Source organism: Onychomys torridus, chromosome 2, assembly GCF_903995425.1.
Source record: "Onychomys torridus chromosome 2, mOncTor1.1, whole genome shotgun sequence".
In the NCBI taxonomy this organism is placed as follows: Eukaryota; Metazoa; Chordata; class Mammalia; order Rodentia; family Cricetidae; genus Onychomys; species Onychomys torridus.
In genome coordinates, this window is record NC_050444.1 from 57,602,057 (window position 1) to 57,621,098 (window position 19,042).

The window sequence follows — 19,042 nt, forward strand, 5'->3', positions numbered from 1 at the left end:
TTTGTATTGATATTTTCTTTTATGACATTTTACCTTATTAATCTTTGTTCGTGTCCTTTGTGTTTCAGAGTTTTAATTTAATTTGGGTTAATTTGTTCCCTTTAATTATTTTAGCTTCCACAGCTTAAACCCAGCTCAAAGATTGGTGCCATTTTTAATTTTTAAAAATTTGATTCTAGCAACACAAGCAACACAAACAATTCTCATGTTTCTTTTTATCAGCCAAAACAATACAAAACAAACAGTTGCAGGATAGTTGACTTTTTAATTTTTTTTTGAGACCTTTGTTGTTGGCTTGCCAATGGTCAAGTTGGTATGTCTTCATATGCTTTTATCCCTGTAGGGGGCCCATATTAGCCACCCCGTTTCTTTCTCTTTCCCTCTTATGAGTCAGAGTCCCACTTATGTGTCCTTGGCTGGCTTTGAACTCAAGTGTCCTTGAACTCACAGAGATCTGTCTGTCCTTCCTCCTTTGAGTGTTAGGATTAAAAGCATGTAACACTGTAATAATAAAAAATCATTTTTCACTGAATAATTTTTAATCAAACGATAAAATATAAAGCACTATACGGGGGATATTTTCAGTTTGTAAAGGTAATTTTTTGATGAATACTACTAAGCCATTTTTGCTCGCAAGATGTAGCATGCCCATTGTTTTAAGTCAACTACTAATTGTCACTATTATTTTTAGAGTGGCGTAGGTACGGTTCCTATGTTGTAAAAGGAGAACACTAAAGAGCAGAATGCCCAAGCTCTCAATTCTACTGCAAACTGTAGAGGAAACAAATAAGATTTTGTCAACAGGGAGTTAGCTTGGTTGGATTCAAACTTCAGTTTCTGTTTCTCCTTCTGTAAGCACATATGAAATACTTATCAGGGTGATTCCTGTGCAGATATCTCTCACTTCCGACCCTTCTAGCATCAGCCTAAAACCTAGGTTCTCCCCATGCCCTTTGAAGAGCTACTGTCTTTCTATGATCTGTGAATGATTTTGGTTTAGTTGGTGTGTCTCAAATATCCAGGTCCTTTCTAGATATACTATAACTTCTGTTATGGTTATAGATTATGTTATGCAACTTTTCAATTATTTGAATTGGATGAGGCCATTTTATTATATTTCCACATTAAGTAATCACTTATCTCAGTGATTATTTTGTGTTACCCAGAGATGGATATGTCTTTGCATTTAAGGATATATTGCTCTCCCTAAAAGTCATTATACCCCGGGGAGCAGTGATGCACACTTTTAATTCCAGCACTCAGGACGCAAAGCCAGGCAGATCTCTATGAGTTTGAGGCCAGCCTGGTTTACAGAGCAAGTTCCAGAACAACCAGGGCTACACAGAGAAACCCTGTCTTGGAAAAACAGTAAAAAAATAAAGAAATAAAGTAAACTACCTAAATATGAACAGAAAAAATTCAGTTTCCCTGAATTCTATGTTTTTTTTTTCTCTCATATATTGAAACACTGAGCTTATGCACAGGTTTAATTTGGGATGTAATAATCTTTTGTTGTTGGGGAAAGCCCATATTTACTTGAAGTAATGCTTCTTGTCTTAATTTTTTTCTTTTGGGTTATTGATTTTGGGTTTATTTCATTTAGATCAGTTCATTTCAGTTTTCTAATATGGAATATAGAATAAATTTCAATAGCTTTATAAAAAACAATATTGAAGACAGATTTCATATATCAACTAAGTAAAACTAAAAAAGCTATCTAAAGTGGAATTATAAGATTTTATAAGGTATGCTAGCAAAATTCTCTAGTGTAAAATTTAGCTCAGTGGTAGAGCGCTTGCCTAGCAAGCATAAGGCCCTGGGTTCGATCCTCAGCTCCAAAAAACAAAAAACAAAAAAAATGTGAAGAAACAGAAACTCTGGTGATTATATATAATGCTTAACCTATATTTAAATAATTATGTCTGCTATTCATAATCCACTAGAAATACAATTGAAGTCTAACTTTTTCTACAAGTCAAATATTAAGTGAAAATATTTGTGAAAATTAGACTCTGAGAAATATGCACTAGCAATTATTTGCTTTACCAATGATTCAGTTTGTTGAACCAATACTTTCCCCCTTAGTATTATACTTTTTCTGGGATCACAGGTTAGGTTTATGTGATTTTTCTTTTAGCTTCTAAGGCATCAACTAAAACAGACAAAATGTGGTATGACATTTGGAATGATTAATAGGCCAGCTCTTGCTTGCTTAAGCTTAGGGGTTTTCATAGTATTTTTTTCATACTTTCTTTGTGTTGGTGTTTTAACATGTAGGCAGTCTCTGCTGTAGCTCATGGTGAGTTCTTGCTCTTGAATCCTGTATTATTTAGTCAATTTAAATCTAATATAACAATCGATATGCTGTATTTAGGGAAGACATTTTGAACCTAAGTAGCTTGTCTCTTAAGTTTTTTGTTCCTTTTTCTTATCTTTTTAAAAAAATTTTCTTAGTATGGTATATTAATTTCTTCATTACTTTTTACCCACAGATTCGTATCCTTATTTGTTGCTAAAGTGAATACGGTAAATATTTTTACTTTATCACAGTCTATTTAGACGACATTTGTATGGTTTGGGTCTTAGATGTGTAAAAGCTTGGGTCCCCAGCCTTGCATGTTCTGGGGACATAGGGAAACATTTAGGAAGTGGGCCCTAGGTAAAGGGAGTTAGGTGACAGGATATGTGTCCATGAAAGGGCTCTGAACCTTCGTCTCTCTCTCTTCTTTGCTTCTCAGTTCTAATAAATGAACAGCTCACTTCTATTACACATTTCTGACAGGGTTGACTGTGCTATCACCAGCACCAAGCAACCAGACTGAGAGAACATAGATGGAAAGTCTTCAAACTGGGAGTCAAAATCTTTCCTCCTTTAAAGTCCAATGTGTCTGAGGCTTGTCACAGTAATGGAACCTTGTCAACATTATATTTCTAGTTAACCTCCCCTCTTCTTCAGGAAACAAGGCAGAGCTGCAGTGGAGAAATCGATGCTATAGAGAATTTACAACAGTCCTGAATGGGCTGAACAGAGGCTGAAAAGTTCAGAGGAGTTGAAGAGGTGATTAGGGGAATGAATTTGCAAGGGGTTTGTAAACTATGATAAGTTATTTTGACTTTATCCTGAAGGCAATGGAAAGCTGTTAAAGTGTTTCATTCAAAGGAGTGATGATATCAGATTTAAATTTTAGATTAATCTGAAGGCAGCAGGAAAAATAAAGTGCAGAAAGGAAAGACTCAAAACTATAAATTTAGAAGACTGTTGTATTAAAATGATTAAAATGTAACCAAGAATAACAATGTCACAGAGTGTGGTTCTGGGCATTCAAGAGATATTCTGATGCAGAGCAAAAATGCTGCACTTAGGAACTGGTTGTAGAAAGTGCAGGGGAGAAAGAGGGAAAGGTGACTCCTAGTCTTTTGATTAGTGTGTGGGACCTATTGTCCTTTATCGAGATAAGGCCTTAAAACAGCAATAGTGAGAGGATTTCTTGGCTCCTTCAAATGTGTCCATTACTGGAAAATGAAGTGGGAGTCCTTGAACAAATCGATGATTTTCTACTTTTTAATGCCAACATAAATGTGAGAAACCTCAAGAGGCCTCAACTGTACAGAAAGAGCTTTAGGCCACTAAGGGATGCAGAGAATGGGAGAAATGGTCTTCTTCAGGGAAGGATGACAAATTGGTTGTCCAGTACTAACTGGCCATCCATGAAAACATGAGTAAAGTAACATTATCAAGACTACACAGGCAGTATTTGTGCATTTAAGAATATGTATCTATGCAGGGGCTGGGGAGATGGCACACTGGCTGCTCTTCCAGAGGACCTAGGTTCAATCCTCAGCACCCACATGGCAGCTCACAACTGTCTATAAGTCCAATTCCACAGGATCCAACATACTTGAACAGATATATTCAGACAAAACATCAATAAATATGAAAATATAATGTATAAATAAATTTAATTAAAAATATAGATATATGTGTATGTATACACACGTGTAACAACAACAAATGAAAAACAGCCATGAACCCATGAATTTTAAAGAAAACAAGAAGGAGTATATGTGAAGATTTGGATGGAGGAAGGGGAAGGGAGAAATAATGTAATTATATTATATTCTCAAAAAATAAGGCTTAAAATTAGTAAAATTAAAAAAGAATTAGTATTTTCAAATATATATATATATATATTTATTTTATACAGTATTTATTTTATAAGATGGGTAAATCTGTATTTTATGGCTCTGGCTCTCTATGTTTAGGATAAATTTTTATTGTATCATTAGTTTAGTACTTTCCAGTTTACTTTAAATTGATGGTAAGGAACAAAGCATTCTTGATTTAGGTTCTGTTGGAGCATGTTGTAATATTTGGTAGAGTTTGCTCAGTGTATAAATAACCAGTTAGATAAGAAGATAATTAGCTTATTCCTTATTATGATTTATATTAATAATGATGTAAGAAAGGGGTCTTTATTGTGTCTATTAATTTAACTAAGAATGTCTACCATGGAAAACACTATGTAATTTGATCTTGACTGCAGAACCTGAATTATATCTAGTTGTCTGTTTTTTAGATAAGTTCTTACTATATAGCACAGGCTGGCTTCAGATTTAATGATCTTCAGATTCCTATGTGTTGGGATTACAGGTGTATGCCACCATGTCTGGCACTAATCATTTTTTTTTCTTTTAAAAATGGACTTTTTGGCTCTAGTAAAGAGGGCTATCAAAAGAAATATATAGTCAGATGCCAAAAACATATATTGGAGAAAATACATACAGCATTTTCAGCAAATGGTGAACTCAATATACTGTTTTCTCTTAGAACTAGTTGATAATGCAACTATACCACTCCTGTGTATGTACTCAAATACTCTAAGTCAACACAACAGAGATACAGGTAAGATTATTGATGCACTATTCAGATACCCACATTGTGGGGGTAAGCCTGGGTATCCATCAGTAGATGAGTGGGTAATATGTATTGGTATTTTATTTAGCCATAAAAGAATGAAATTGTGTTGTTGGCTAAAATATTTATCCAAGTGGAAATATCATACTGAACAAAAAGTCACACACAGAGAAAAACAAATAACTCATGTTTGATTTGTGGGTATTAGTATTCTTCTCTAAACATATGACATGAAAATAGAAGGGAGACTTGGGAAAGGAAGGAGTCTAACAGAAGGACTAAGAAGATGAATGGAACTGGGGTGAATATAATTAAAATACATGATTTATTCGAAGGAAATGATCTTTATGATCCCCAATACTACAATATGATAAATATAAGAATAAAAAGATATGCAACCAGAAAGCAGAAAGTAGGCAAGATTGCTTCAGATCTGGAACAGTTTGTCTGCTCTACTGCTAGCAAAAGTAGAAAATCTGAGCCCACTTCTCAGACAATTTCTTTGATACAGCTTGGGATCTACAGAAGAAGGTGTTATTTTATTCTTTGCCTCTCCAGTGTTTCTCTGTTTTAGTCTAGAAAGGCAAACTGCTGACTCCATTTAGCTCTCACTGTCAGCAAAAGTCTTGCAATCAAAGCTTGCTCATAATGTCCAACTGTGACCAAGGTTTGACAAGATGAACTTTTGTTAAAAATAAAGCAGAAAACTGAAATCTATAGGGAGCTTACTAGGCTCTTTCCATTAATTCTGATCAAAGGGACTCTGCAAACATAATGATTAGTTACTTATTAAGCTTAGTGTGTGAAGCTGGGTATTTTCATAGTCACATTTTCTCTATGTTGGCTACTTACTTCCCACTTATTCTTAAAGTGGAGAAACACAAATGTAAGCATCACGGAGGATGCAAAAAGTCAACCTACAAGAATAGAACAAGGCCGGGCAGTGGTGGTGCACGCCTTTAATCCCAGCACTCGGAAGGCAGAGGCAGGTGGATCTCTGTGAGTTCAAGGCCAGCCTGGTCTACAGAGCTAGTCCAGGACAGGCTCCAAAGCTACAGAGGAACCCTGTCTTGAAAAACCAAAAAGAAAAAAAAAAAGAATAGAACAAGCAAGTATTAGGGCTCATTCACATGGCTCAAGTTCTGGTTCATATATGGTGATATCTATGATTCTCACTATCTCCTCTGTTGATCTGTCACTATGAAAGAGAGCACTGATTACTAAAGATGTATATACCAGGTGCCTAGCACATTAATAACTATCATTATAACCATTAATAAGAGACAATGATTTGGTTTGTAGAGGCTCTGTTTGTCAGGATGGAGACTAAAGCAAGTCATGGATCTTCTTGGAGGATAGGAGGATGCTGGAAGAAGTCTCCTAATGGATGATCTGACAGTCAGAAGAAGTGGGCAGATTGTACAATGGAGAGAAGTGGAGAGTTTTAAACAGATGTAATCTTTAAAAACACAAGACAAGAAAGGAGTGGCACCTGTGTATTGTGTAAAAGAAAGGTTGAAAGGGACTAGCTACTTAGGTAGATGATGAAAGAATGATAAAGAAGTGATAAACATATAAGCTGGAAATTCTATGGTTAATTTAGTTTTCTGGCAACCGAACAAGGCACAAACAATAAATGGACACTATATTAATCTCTATAAAAATCTTATGTTAGCTAATGATTGTGTTTTCTCCTGTGGTGATATTGTGTCCCCCAAATATATTGTGCACCCTAATAAACTTATCTGTGGTCAGAGAACAGAACGGCCACTAGGCAGATATAGAGGCCAGAAAATGGTGGCACTCACACACCTTTAATCCTAACATTCTGGAGACAGAGATCCAATTGGATCTCTGTGAGTTCAAAGTCACACTGGAAACATCCAGGCATGGTGACACATGCCTTTAATCCCAGGAAGTGATGGCAAGAAGCAGAAAGGTATATAAGGTATGAAAACCAGGAACTAGAGGCTTTTAAGCTTTTAGGCTTTTGAGCAGCAGTTCAGCTGAGATCCATTTGAATGAGGACACAGAGGCTTCCAGTGGGAATGAGGAAAGGAGAAAAGCTATTTCTGAAATGGAGAAGGGACTGGGTAGTGAAGGGAATGAGATAGTGAAGAGAGGGTAGCAAAAGATTTGATGAAAAAGGGTGCACCAAATTAATCTGGGGTCATAAAACAAACTTAAACATTCCAGCTGTCTAAAATTACCAGTCATAAATCTCAGATAATAGAAAATCTGGAAACTTGTATGAAGGATTTGAAACAGACAAAGAAACAAACAAACCCCAAACCCAGAAAACTAAGTTTAGTGTGCAAATCTTAAAACTCAGTAGGGTTACATACATTCTTGAAAGGAACCAAGTGAATTTGAGATTAAAGCGCAAAGTCTCAGACCTGACAGGAAACAGTTTATCCTTCTACATAATCTCCAGAGAGTATACAAAGCATTGTATTTCCACCTCTACTCCTGTATTTGGTTTTAGTTGGGAGAGATACAGTTTTGATACTGAAACTTGGAGAAAAGATGATTGCCATTATGAAGTCAGATTGGTAGATCATCTAATGTGCTCTGTGTTATAAAATAATGGTTAATGTCAAGCATAAAGGGTGATGATCAAAGGTACTCAGGGCTCATGCAGGAGGGGAAACCTTATTCAGCACTGATTCTGCAAATAACTGAAGGTAGTTCAGGATGTATAGTTACTCGAATAATGACTATTAGGTATTCAGAAGTTATCATTTGACTCTAAGGTAATGCAAATTCATCTGTTTGCAGATGAGCTGCTGCTGATTTACTATGATAAAGTATATATGAATTGATAGTAAATGAATATAAAATTAGTGCTGGACATGTCATCAGATAGTATCCATGTTTTGTCCCTTAGGTCCCTTTGATTGTTTGTCTAGGAGAGGCCCGCAGATTAGAACAGTTCTTACTGACCTTCAAACATCTGAGCAGTTAGTGTTTTCTGGAATGGATAGTTTGAAAGTTGACTCCTTTTTTGTATCTCCAGTCAAAGGGTGTCTCTCATATATAGCCTCCTTTGACCTGGAGGTTGAGTCATCAGTCATTCCACAGTCTCTGGGGATATTCCATGCTAAGCTTCAAGTTCTCTCCTAGGCTGCGAAAGACAGGAGACCACTATCATGCTAACTTTCTCATGCATGCTGCATTTAGGACATGGGGAAAATGCACTCTCACTGAAAGAGGGCCCTGGAAATACAAAACCAATCCCAATACTCTGCCACAGGGAGATACCTACTTGATATTTGTTTTGCGGATTTTCCAGCAGAGGTAAAAGGTGTGATACATTTGTAGCTGCAGGGGAAAGCTATTAAAGACTCCACATCATCCCTTTCCAACTTATCTCATGATTTTACAGGTGAAATCGTCCTTTTTGCTGATGTCTCATTCCTCTAAGGTGGCAGCCTCAGTACTGGAGAAAGTGTTCCTATCCCCTATTTCTTGAGACCTGAGGTTTTTCTTTTGTTATTGTTGCTGTTTATATTTTGCTTATTTATTTTTTGGGGCCTGGATACTTTGAGCTTTTAAATTCTATATATATTCCTTGTTCTTTTTTTCATAAATTGCTATAAACATTTTTATAGCAATAGCCTATAGTCCATCTCTCTATCTGTATGCTTTCTTTTATTGGTTTTAAGATAGGGACTTACATGGCCAAGAATGGCCTTGAACCTCTAATTGCCTGTCTATGCCTCTGTAGTGCTGAGAGAACAGGAGTATGTCACTGTATATAGTTATTATATTACTATAATAATTCTTCTTAAAAATAGGAACACACACAATTTTCTCAACTCCCTCTGGGCTGTGTTCTGCTTTTTCTATGACCATAAAAAAGATAAATCTGTTTCAAAACATGAGTTCATCTTGTATTCAGTTGACTAACAGTTAACAAAGATTGTCCTAAACCATTAATTAATAGTTTTCATTTAATCTTTCCTCTGCAGTGGGAGAGTATCCTGTTCTGGTGTCTATTTTGATCTCTTTGAAGTGCAAATTATTGCTCCTCTCCAATAGTTTCAAATCTCCTTTTGGCCTACATAGAGAGATACTTGGACATAGAGTTATGCCTATTCTACTTAAGGCCTTTAAAGATGAAAGTGAGGCTGTCTAATTTAAGGTTTACCTCCCATTAAAATTAATATTACTAATCAAAAGGTGATCAGCCTGAAATGATTAGTAGCCTCATAAGTGTGATTCAAACTGCCCACAAACTAAATGGCAGTAATTAATCATGGCATAGCGTAGTGATCTGCCTACATCTTAACACTGTCTTATTTTCCGTTTTCTTACTCCTTCACAGTGGAGTCATAGTTACAGCCCTACAGCAATAATGTGAAAATATGATGTGACAGTGAAGCTAAAGTAAAGGGAAAAGTTGTAAATGTGTCAGACACAAAATATCTTAATGCATTCAAATTCTTTATTGATATAAATGGTTACCTACTTAATACAGATTAAAGTAAGCAGAACCTATGGCAATTTTTTTTTCTCCTAAGAAATTAGTTATATTTTTCTGAGGTCAGTCAAAAGCTCTGAGATGGGTACCACTGCTTATTTGGAGAGAAGGTAAGAATGTTTGACTGCTTCTGCTGGCTGATTGGTCTTAGGAAACACGCCAGCCAATCGTGTGTGGCTGGCCACAGAGGGTGGCTGCTCCTTGAGAGGGTTTTTAAAATTTACTTGAGGAAGTGAGATCACATGGAAGAGAATCCTATTAGGCAGTTTTTCTTTTAGATTCCTGAGTTTCAGCTACTGTTCCATGAAGAACTGGACCCTTTGAAGTGTGGATCCTCACGAACAAAGGAACAGCTCTCTGGAGATCACCTGATTTAATTAGTCAGTGCTGAAAGCACTCGGACATTTTAGTTTCATTCTTGTTAAAAGCTGTTAAGATAAGATAGCTGCTTTAAACTCCTTCTGGGCCACTCTGGAAATGAAACAAACAGAAATTTGTCCCATCTTCTGTGTCCAGTGAGCCCTGGAATCTTAGTGTCTTAACCTGTAGAAGTTTCTTATTTCTGCTCCTTGAAGTCGTTGAAGGATTTGGACTCTCTTCTGGCTCCTTCCTCTTCTAAGTCCTTATTTGAAAAGGGAAGACAACCCAAGGTTCCTACGAATGAGATTTGATGACCACACCCTATTTGTCATAGCTTAGGCAAGTAGGCACAGAGTTGCAATGGAGGCATGGAAATTTCCAGTACACATGTGATCATTAGGAAAAATGAGTAGAGGAAGTGGCAACTGATTTCCCTATTGACTTACTTTGTGTGCACTGTTTTGTGCTTGTATGTTTATATTATTCTAGAATGGCCTTAAACATCTGGAAACAGCCATTTTGTCTAAAAATATCACTAATTTAACTTTGTATCTAGTTTTTCCTTATTTTTCACACATTGGAGATGCAAGCACATTTTAGGACAGTAAGGTTCAACCTTGGTTGTTTATTGATGTAGCCATCTTTGTTAGAGTGAGTACTAAATGTAAAATTCCTATTGGTGTACCTATTCTATTTCTATCTTTTTATTGTTATTTTTCTAAATAGGTGAGAAAGCAGATTTTACCCTCAGTAACTTTAGCACTGCAGGAAAATCTTGGTTTGAAGAATGAAGCCCTTTGTTAGTCATGATGGCTTATGTGCTCTAAATATGAACTAAACTGGAGCACAAGAAATGATGCCACAAATCCCAATGCTTAAAAATACACACAAAGAATCCCCAAGAGATAGCCTGAACTGCTTGTCAGTTCTTCTGAAGATACACTAATGTCACACAAAAGAGAAAGACATATTCTTTTAATAGTTGTGAATGATAGGAATCATTGGATAGGGAGAAAAGGAAGTAAGTTTCCTGTCAGCATGATGGCATAGAACATGACAAATGGTCTATTCTTATCTCATATTCATAGCAACTCTATGATTTTTATAGTGGATGAGACAAAGAAGGAAAAAGCCAACCTTTTAGAAAACACTGCATCCATAAAGCTATGGAGGAACATGCAGTTCTTGACATCCTCAACTTGTCCTTCCTCACTCAACTTCAAGAGATACTTTGGAACTTCTATTTATTTTCCCAACTGGGAGTTGTCAGTTTACTGCATGAATTCCAATAGCAGAACCCGAAGCTGGGGGTACCGCTTAGCAGAAGGTTCTTGCCGGCAATCTGGGCCCTGGAAGGCTGTCAGGGAAGGGAGTACAATATTTACCGGAACTCAGTAAGCATATCCTGGGTAATATCTAGTGCAAGACAGAGCTGGGAACACAGTGCAGTGTAGATGTAATTCACATTCACAAATAGCTTATGGTCTGTAGGAAAACTCTAATGATAAGTTAATGATATTAAATGTTTTTCCTAAATTTAAATCAATTATAACTATAAGCAAAGATACACTTTGTTACAGTGTCAGATATATTGAATTATTGTGAACCTAATGTATGCCCTGTAAAAATAACTATGTTTATGATTATTCTCTTTGTTCTTTATACTAGAACTAAAATAATGACTACAGGAGAAGTTTATGGAAAAAGTTCAGATTCTTCTAAATGAAAATAAAGAAATGCATTTATATTGCTATGCTTAATATAATTAAGGAAAACTACTCATAAATCAAAGATTGGTAAGAGTACACCAGATGTGAGGTACAGTAGTGTATATTCAGTCTATCAATTCTTTTCCCAGGATCAGGCATGAGGAATTAGGAATGCAGACCCAGCCCTTCAGAGACTGAGATAGGATGTTGAGTTTAAGGCTAACCTGGGCTGCATAGTAAGACACGGTCTTAAAACAGTAAAAAAAGACAAAGTAAATGTTTTCAGTGATCATAGATTTCACCACATGCTTTTGAAAAATCAATAGGAACAAAACTATGATCACAGAAACTTCTGTAGAGATAAGCAGCATATAGATGTTATATAGTATATAGATATTATGTGCCATGTCTTTACCCAGTTAATTGGCAACATTATCGGGTTAGGATGGAAAATAAGTTTGTGTTTTGGTTGCTATTTCTATTTTCTCTGTTAATGTTCTTTAAGTTCAATCTATTTTAAGGTTTCCTTTTGTATGTGTTTTTGTACACATGGTTTATTAGTTCTACTGTGTCATCTTATAATTGTAGTTCTAAACAGTGGCACCCCATAACTTTAAGTATAGAGTGGTAAGTCAACAGGAAGTAAATGGCTGAAGTCAGAATGCTACAAAGAGAATTGTTCATAGTCTTCAGGTAGCTGATCTGTGCAGAAACTCCACACCCCCATCAATATTTTGAGTCTCACAGGAAGAAAGAAAAGTGGGACTGTTCTTGCCCTTAACAAGAACCTTATACAAGTTTAGTAGCAATTGTCTCCCAAGGTAACAATGATCAGTGCACAATGTTTCCTAATGCCAGATGTTTTCTACTGATGTCATGAGTTTTTGTCTAATCTACCACCTCCATTGTTTACTATGTATTTTTACAAAAATCACTTAGTAAATAGTATAAAAATTATAATTCAACCCGGGAGACATTTGAGAAACAGACATATAGTGTATCTAAAATTTATCTTTCAAGACTTTAAACCAGAGATTTGCTCTCTTGAAAAAATTTCAAGGCTAGAGAAGTATTAAAATTGTGTTATTTTCCTTATTACAATCAGCAGATTAACAGTAAACTTAAAAGAGTTGAGTATGTCCTCAAGGATTGTTACCAAGTTAAGTACTCTGTACCTAAAACTCAGAGTACCACATTGCACTCATTTCTCCTGGTGGGAACACCTTAGTGGTATGGAAGACACCAATGGCTTGTATAACTAGTGCCCTTTATTTATTTTGGTAAATAAATCAAGATAGAATGGGCAATTTTGAAGGGTCAAATATTTAACAAATGCTAGAATGGAGACTTTCCCTCATTCTTTCTGCTTGCACAGCTTTGTACTATTCCCAACTCATCTCTCAAACACACTCCCTTTTTGATATGGTTTTGGCATTTATTCACTTGCTAGGAATAAATTGCTGTAGATAGCGCAATTACAAGTACTCTGTCTTGAATAAGTCATTCCTAATGAGTTAACAGAGGATCCATATTTGGATTGATGACCTGATTTATTTATTTAGGTTGAAAATATACATATGACTGAGGAGTTTAATTCATATGTATAATTTATATACAAATATATATGAATATATATCACATATACAAATATACATATGTGTATATGTATATACATATATATAATACACAAATAATGAAAAGAAGGAAGAAAAGTATGTATAATTGAAAGTTTATTTATATTTGGGTAAACATTTCTGGAATCATGGTGATTCAGATTATCTTGAATATTATGTTTACCTTCATTCAACATACATGCTAATTATCCCCATCTGGATAAATTGTCTTTAAAGAAAAACCAATAAATAGCTCAGCAAACAGATTTTTATGATTCAAAATGGAGGTGAAAATGAGATACAGTCTGAAAGAGCTTGGAGACTGCATCAAACAGCTTAAACACAGAAATGAATCCTGGCAATTTACCACCATTTTGTAGGAAACAATGTCTTCTGAGATTGTAACTTGATCACATTAAACATGTAATTCATAGGTTATGTTTATGTGAAATCTTCACTTGAATATTTAAAACCAGGTAAAGATTTGATTTAGTTACCAGATAAGAAAATTGTTATTTTAAATGGGGCCTGTTAATGTCTAACTATCTGGTCAGGAAAAACAAAAAACAAAAAACTAGTATTAACCAACAATTTCTGGCACAAATCACAGGATTCATAAAATTTCAGAATGATGATAATGAAAACATGGCATGGCTACCTAGTATGCCTTTCCTTGGTTCTGTCTTTTTACACAACTTCCCAGTGTTGGAACCGTTCTCATTGCCACTTTACCAATGGGAAAGCCGGGTGGCTGAGTTACATTTATTTTACAAGATCATACCACAATAAATCATAGAAAATGAGACTAAAACCTGGATCCTTATTATTCTCATTTCCTAACAGAACATGTAGTTGAATATCAGGAGATCAGGCTAACCAGTTGAAGGCCATTCAGGTCAAAGGCAGAGCTACAGTTCTAAACAGCCTACGTTTTTCATTGACTTAGCTGAACTTCTCCTACCTTTGAAAAACATACAGATGTGCTATAGCAAAGAAGAAACAGTGCTCTTACTATATTCTGTAGATTAGACAGACATTTATAGCGGTGGTTCTCAACCTTTCTAATGCTGCAACCCCTTAATACAGTTCCTCATGTTGTCTTGATCCCCAACCATAAAATTATTTTCATTGCTACTTCATAACTGTAATTTTGCTACTGTTATGAATCATAATGTAAATGTCTGTGTTTTCTGATGGTCTTTGATGACCCCTATGAAAAGGTCATTCAACTCCCAAAGGACTCATGACCCACAGGTTGAGAACTGCTGGTATACAGCATAACTGATCAGTTTTAATTCCATTAAGCTCACAGTATTGCATTGGTATCATGTTCATAGTATGGAAAAATTCAGGATGTGAGGGAGTTTTATCTCTTCTGGTGAGCTATGTCTTCTACAAGTACAATGACTGAATGTTATAGCATACAGACTGTGACACTATTCATATAAACGATGAGCCAAAGGAGAGAATGTGGCCATTATCTTGAGGCAGACAGACCTTTTCTGTGACAGTCCTAGGCTGTTTATTTATTTATTTTTTTTTGGGGGGGGGAAGTGCAGCAGAGTTGTGTAAATATTCTTCTTCTGGATATTGCTTTTAAAACCACTTGATACTTTCAACATAAATGTGAACAAAAATATATTTGATGAGATCTGGTGCGTTCAGGGTGGTATGCTCAGCCTGGAAGGAGGGGACTGGACCTGCCTGTACTGAATCCACCAGGTTTAAATGAATCCCCAGGGGAGTCTTGGCCCTGGAGGAGATGAGAAAGGAGGGGAGGGTTGGGGAGGGAAACTCATGGCTGATGTGTAAAATTAAAACATAAATATAATAAATTTTTAAAAAGAAAACATACACATGGTATAAAAGAAAAAATATATATTTGATGCTAATTAAACTAGATTTTGTTAAAGATTTTGACATGAAACTTGAGGTGTAAGACTGGAGTCCAGCAGATTCTGCTGTTTGTTGTGGAGGGTGAATCATCTTTACAGCTGGAAGACAGGAGTGAGGGGTTCATGTTTGAATGAAGGGTAAACAACACTGATTTCTGTGTGCCATTTTTGCTGTGGGAAGAGTAATGTTCAATGGCTTCTCTTAATGCCCCAGGATTTATTACCCTTGATTTTCAATCCTTTCTCTGAATTCTCAGTGTAAGAACTTTTGTACAGTAGACTACTTTTTGTATCCATGATGCTATGGTCAGCTGAACTCATGGTCAAAGATTTAGAGTCAGCAGCTGGCTATCCCAACATAATGATATTCCATAGATTAAAAAAATGCAACCATGAGAATGGGACAGCATAGAAAGGGACCAGGACAGTTTGGGTCTGCCATATGTAGGCCTAACTTCTGTTTCTTTAGCCAATAATATCTTGTTAGTCAAATGTGTGTGGGATCCTATAACTTTGTTCTTTATGAGATACAGAGATATATCTATATCTCTGAAATACTTGTTCTGAGAGAAAAGTGCATTCTAGTATATGATGCAACTAAGATAGAAAAGGCACTAGCAAAACTCTGTTCTCTCCTATTTTCACTGAAACTAGCAAAGTCGCACTGAAGTTTTGTAGCTACACCCTGTAACTATTTTTGTAATGCTCTGTAAATTATGCAAAATGCCGGTCCTTTCTTCTCCGCCACCTCCTCTCTTTGTCTTCCCTCTGTAACTCTCTTCAGTTTCCACCTCTTCCCTTTACCCTCCATTGCTCCTATCCTCCCGACTTCTAATCCTATCTTTGACTCTTAATTCAAAGAAGGTGGCCCAAATATGACTGACCCTATAAACTGCATCTGAAAAAATAATTAGAAATAATCAGAAATGTGAAAGAATTAGATACTAAATTAGGCAAAAGGCAGGTTTGTATTTGTCTCACCACGTATCACAAATCTATCACTCAAGGAATATGGAAGTCCAAATCAGGCTATTCTTTTCTTGGGGGATAAAGCTCTCTACCAAAAAAGTTACAGGTAGTATATATATAGTCTTCAAGACTATTTCTTGAAAGAAAATTAAAATACTGGACAATTATCATGTAAGATGGGAAACTTAATGTTTGTGCTCATATTTGTTTATGTAATTTTAAGCCCTATTTATGACTTCCATATTAGGTCATAAAATTGAATCAGGTCATAAATGGTATGGAAGATACAGATAAAGAAGGAGGAAGAAAACAAACAAATAAGCAACAAACAGAAAACTAAAAACCAACCAAACAAAAAAACTTCCTTTCTTTTGGTTTAGGCAGTGGTGAGGGCATCTAAGGATTTATTGTATGAATTCAATTTTGCAGTACTTCTCAGCATCAGCAGCTGGCTTCCGGTAATCTAAAGCTGATTACTGTGCAAATGAGTGACAAATAGATGTTAATTAGATAAAATTATCTAAGAGTAGAAACCTGGGATAAAAGAAAGTTATAGTTTCTGCAACTTTGTTTAACAAAGAACAGTGTACTGTCCTTATTCTAGCTCTCCTGTTCCTGTCTTAGAGGTTTACTAACAACCTATTTGGCAGAAACAGTAACCACTCCAGAGTGAAGCACCTGGACAGCACAAATTCCTATAGCAGCTAAAGCTTGTGGTTTGGGTTTAGCACAACATCACTAGCAGCGATCTCAAATCTACAGTGGGGGCGATTTAAAGAATAACTCCTCTTTTTTTTAAACTTCTCTTATTTTTCACAAGTGGGGCTTTATAGATATTTTATACAGACCAACCTGGGGGCTCATAGGAGGGATAAAATCTTTTTTTTTTTCCTAGCCAGGATGTTCTTCCTTGGTTCTTCTGGGTTGGTGTCTCATTTTGATCAGTGCCCACAGAGGACACTATGATGGTCAATTTTATGTCAGCTAAACTTTACTGTAGGATGTCAAGGTAGTTTGTAAAACTGTTTCTGGCTGTTTCTGTGGGGTTGGCATTTTAATTCATAGACTGAGTCAAGAAGCTCCACTCTCCAGTATGGGTGGGAATCAATCAGTTGGTTGAGAGCATCAAGACAAAAAGACTGGGAGAGATCATTACATTTTCTCTGTTCAGTAGTAATTGTAGCAGGAATTGTTAGAAGGTCTTATTAACAAAAACAAACCCAGAGACAGGTGCTGGGGTGAATGCTGAAAGGTCAGAGAAGCAGAACAGGCTTTTAGTCTTTTTAAGCTTTTAGGCTTTGAGCAGCAATTCAGCTGAAATCCATTCAGATGAGGACTCAGAGGCTTCCAGTTTGAGGACACAGGATCGGCTGAGAAGTTGGCAAGGTGAGGTAGCTGTCTGTGGCTTGTTCTGCTTCTTTGACCTTTCAGCGTGTGTTTACCCCAATACCTGGCTCCACGTTTGTTTTTATTAATGAGACCTTCTAACAATTTGTGCTACAGGTGACTATCTTCTGCTCTTGGATACCTTGGTTCTTAGGTATCAAGACTGAGACTAAATTATATCATTGGCTTTCTTTGGACTCCATCTTGTAGATAGCAGAGAGTTCCCATTTTCCAAAATCACATAAACCAACTCTGACAAAATAAAAATTAAAAAAAGTCTCAATATCTCCTCTCCCCCAATTTTTCTATCTGCTATCATTTCTACTTCTCTGAGGAAGCCTGGGTAATGTAATACCTTCCAGAAATGCTAGTGCTGGCCTGAAATAATGGGTACACTAGGGTACCCAGGGGTAATCTTGAAGAATCAGATGAAAGTCTTGTATTTTATGAGATCCAAGGAAAAATGCAGAAGCTCCTTTGCTTATTTACAACTCAGGAGATGAATGGACCACTTTTCTAACATGGGGCAGAAGGTAGAAACTCTGGATGATGAAAAAGGCTGGAAGAGTTGGATCTCTAAAACATTTGAGGGCTGGAGTGCATCATCATGAAGATCTGATGGTGTGTGTGTGTGTGTGTGTGTGTGTGTGTGTTACATTCCTATGGCAATATCAGATTACAGGCACATAGAACAGGTAAAACATATTGAAAGAACGCTTCCCTTGTCACTTAAATTCTAGAGAATAGTATAAATGGACCCCTGAGCAAGTAAAAATGGCATTACATAAAAAGTAAGTGATGAATTCTGGTTTGGAACATGGCCAATCATTCTCCCATATCTCTGTACTAGATGGCATTGGTTAAAGTGAAGTATTTCAACATCTTTGGGAATATATATTTAGGAACTACGACAGTGTTGCTGAAAGACTAAAGGTCACATGCTGTAGCACGGGTTTTTCAGTGGGGAGCTTGTTTCCAGTTGCAGTCCCTGGTGATGAGTGGGAACTCTCCACTTCTCTTGGGACTGAGGAAAATAATTTCAGCTCAAGGCCTTTCATTTGACATCTTAGAACAGGGGATTTCAGCTCTGGGTTCTGAATTTAGGACACTTGTTCCTGGACTATCTTGTCTGGGTCTCACCTCTACTCCTTTGAGTGTATTAGATGATTTATTTCTATTGTGGGAAAGACCCCTGTGCAACCAGTATTGTGTAAATTAACCTCTATTTGCATCTAAACTCCCCTTAGAAGTTTGGGTCTTACAACTGCTATATCTTTGCAGTTCTGAGAAATAAATATATGAGGAAAAAAATAATCATAGCAAGAACTTTGTAGGATGCTGTCTGAGAGCTTTTGAGTACTGAGTGTTGGGATGGTTGAGAATAATAATAGAAATGTGGGAAATGGGCCTGTGGGTCCTTTTGTTTGGGAGGTTCTTTGAAGAACTTTTAACAGTCTATACCATGCTGTACATATCACCACTTGGACCTATGAGCTTTTACTCAGTGATTATAGTATTCAGAACTCTCAGGAAGAAGTGTTCCCCACTCATTTTCAATATTGTGCTCAAAGAACTACCTGGAATAACAAGGCAAGTGAAGTGAAATTAAAGTGATACAAACAGGTAAAGAAGTCAAATTATCTGTGTTTGCAGATGATCTGATATTATACATAATAGATCCCAAAATTCTACCAGAAACCTTCTAGAAATAC

General features: G+C 36.3%; 1 protein-coding gene across 3 annotated transcripts in view; it reads right to left on the reverse strand.

Annotated features, from left to right (window-relative positions):
- Lingo2 (leucine rich repeat and Ig domain containing 2) overlaps window positions 1–19,042 on the reverse strand; it is a 155,475-nt gene that overhangs the window by 10,849 nt on the left and 125,584 nt on the right. The window contains exons 2-3 of one of the 3 annotated variants that reach the window (XM_036179278.1): window positions 10,896–11,115; window positions 7,859–8,039 (exon numbers count right to left, since the gene is read on the reverse strand). The exons of the other annotated variants lie outside the window; for them this stretch is intronic. The gene's annotated coding sequence lies outside the window, so the exon portion shown is untranslated. The remainder of the gene's footprint in view (window positions 1–7,858; window positions 8,040–10,895; window positions 11,116–19,042) is intronic. 3 annotated transcript variants of the gene reach the window in all.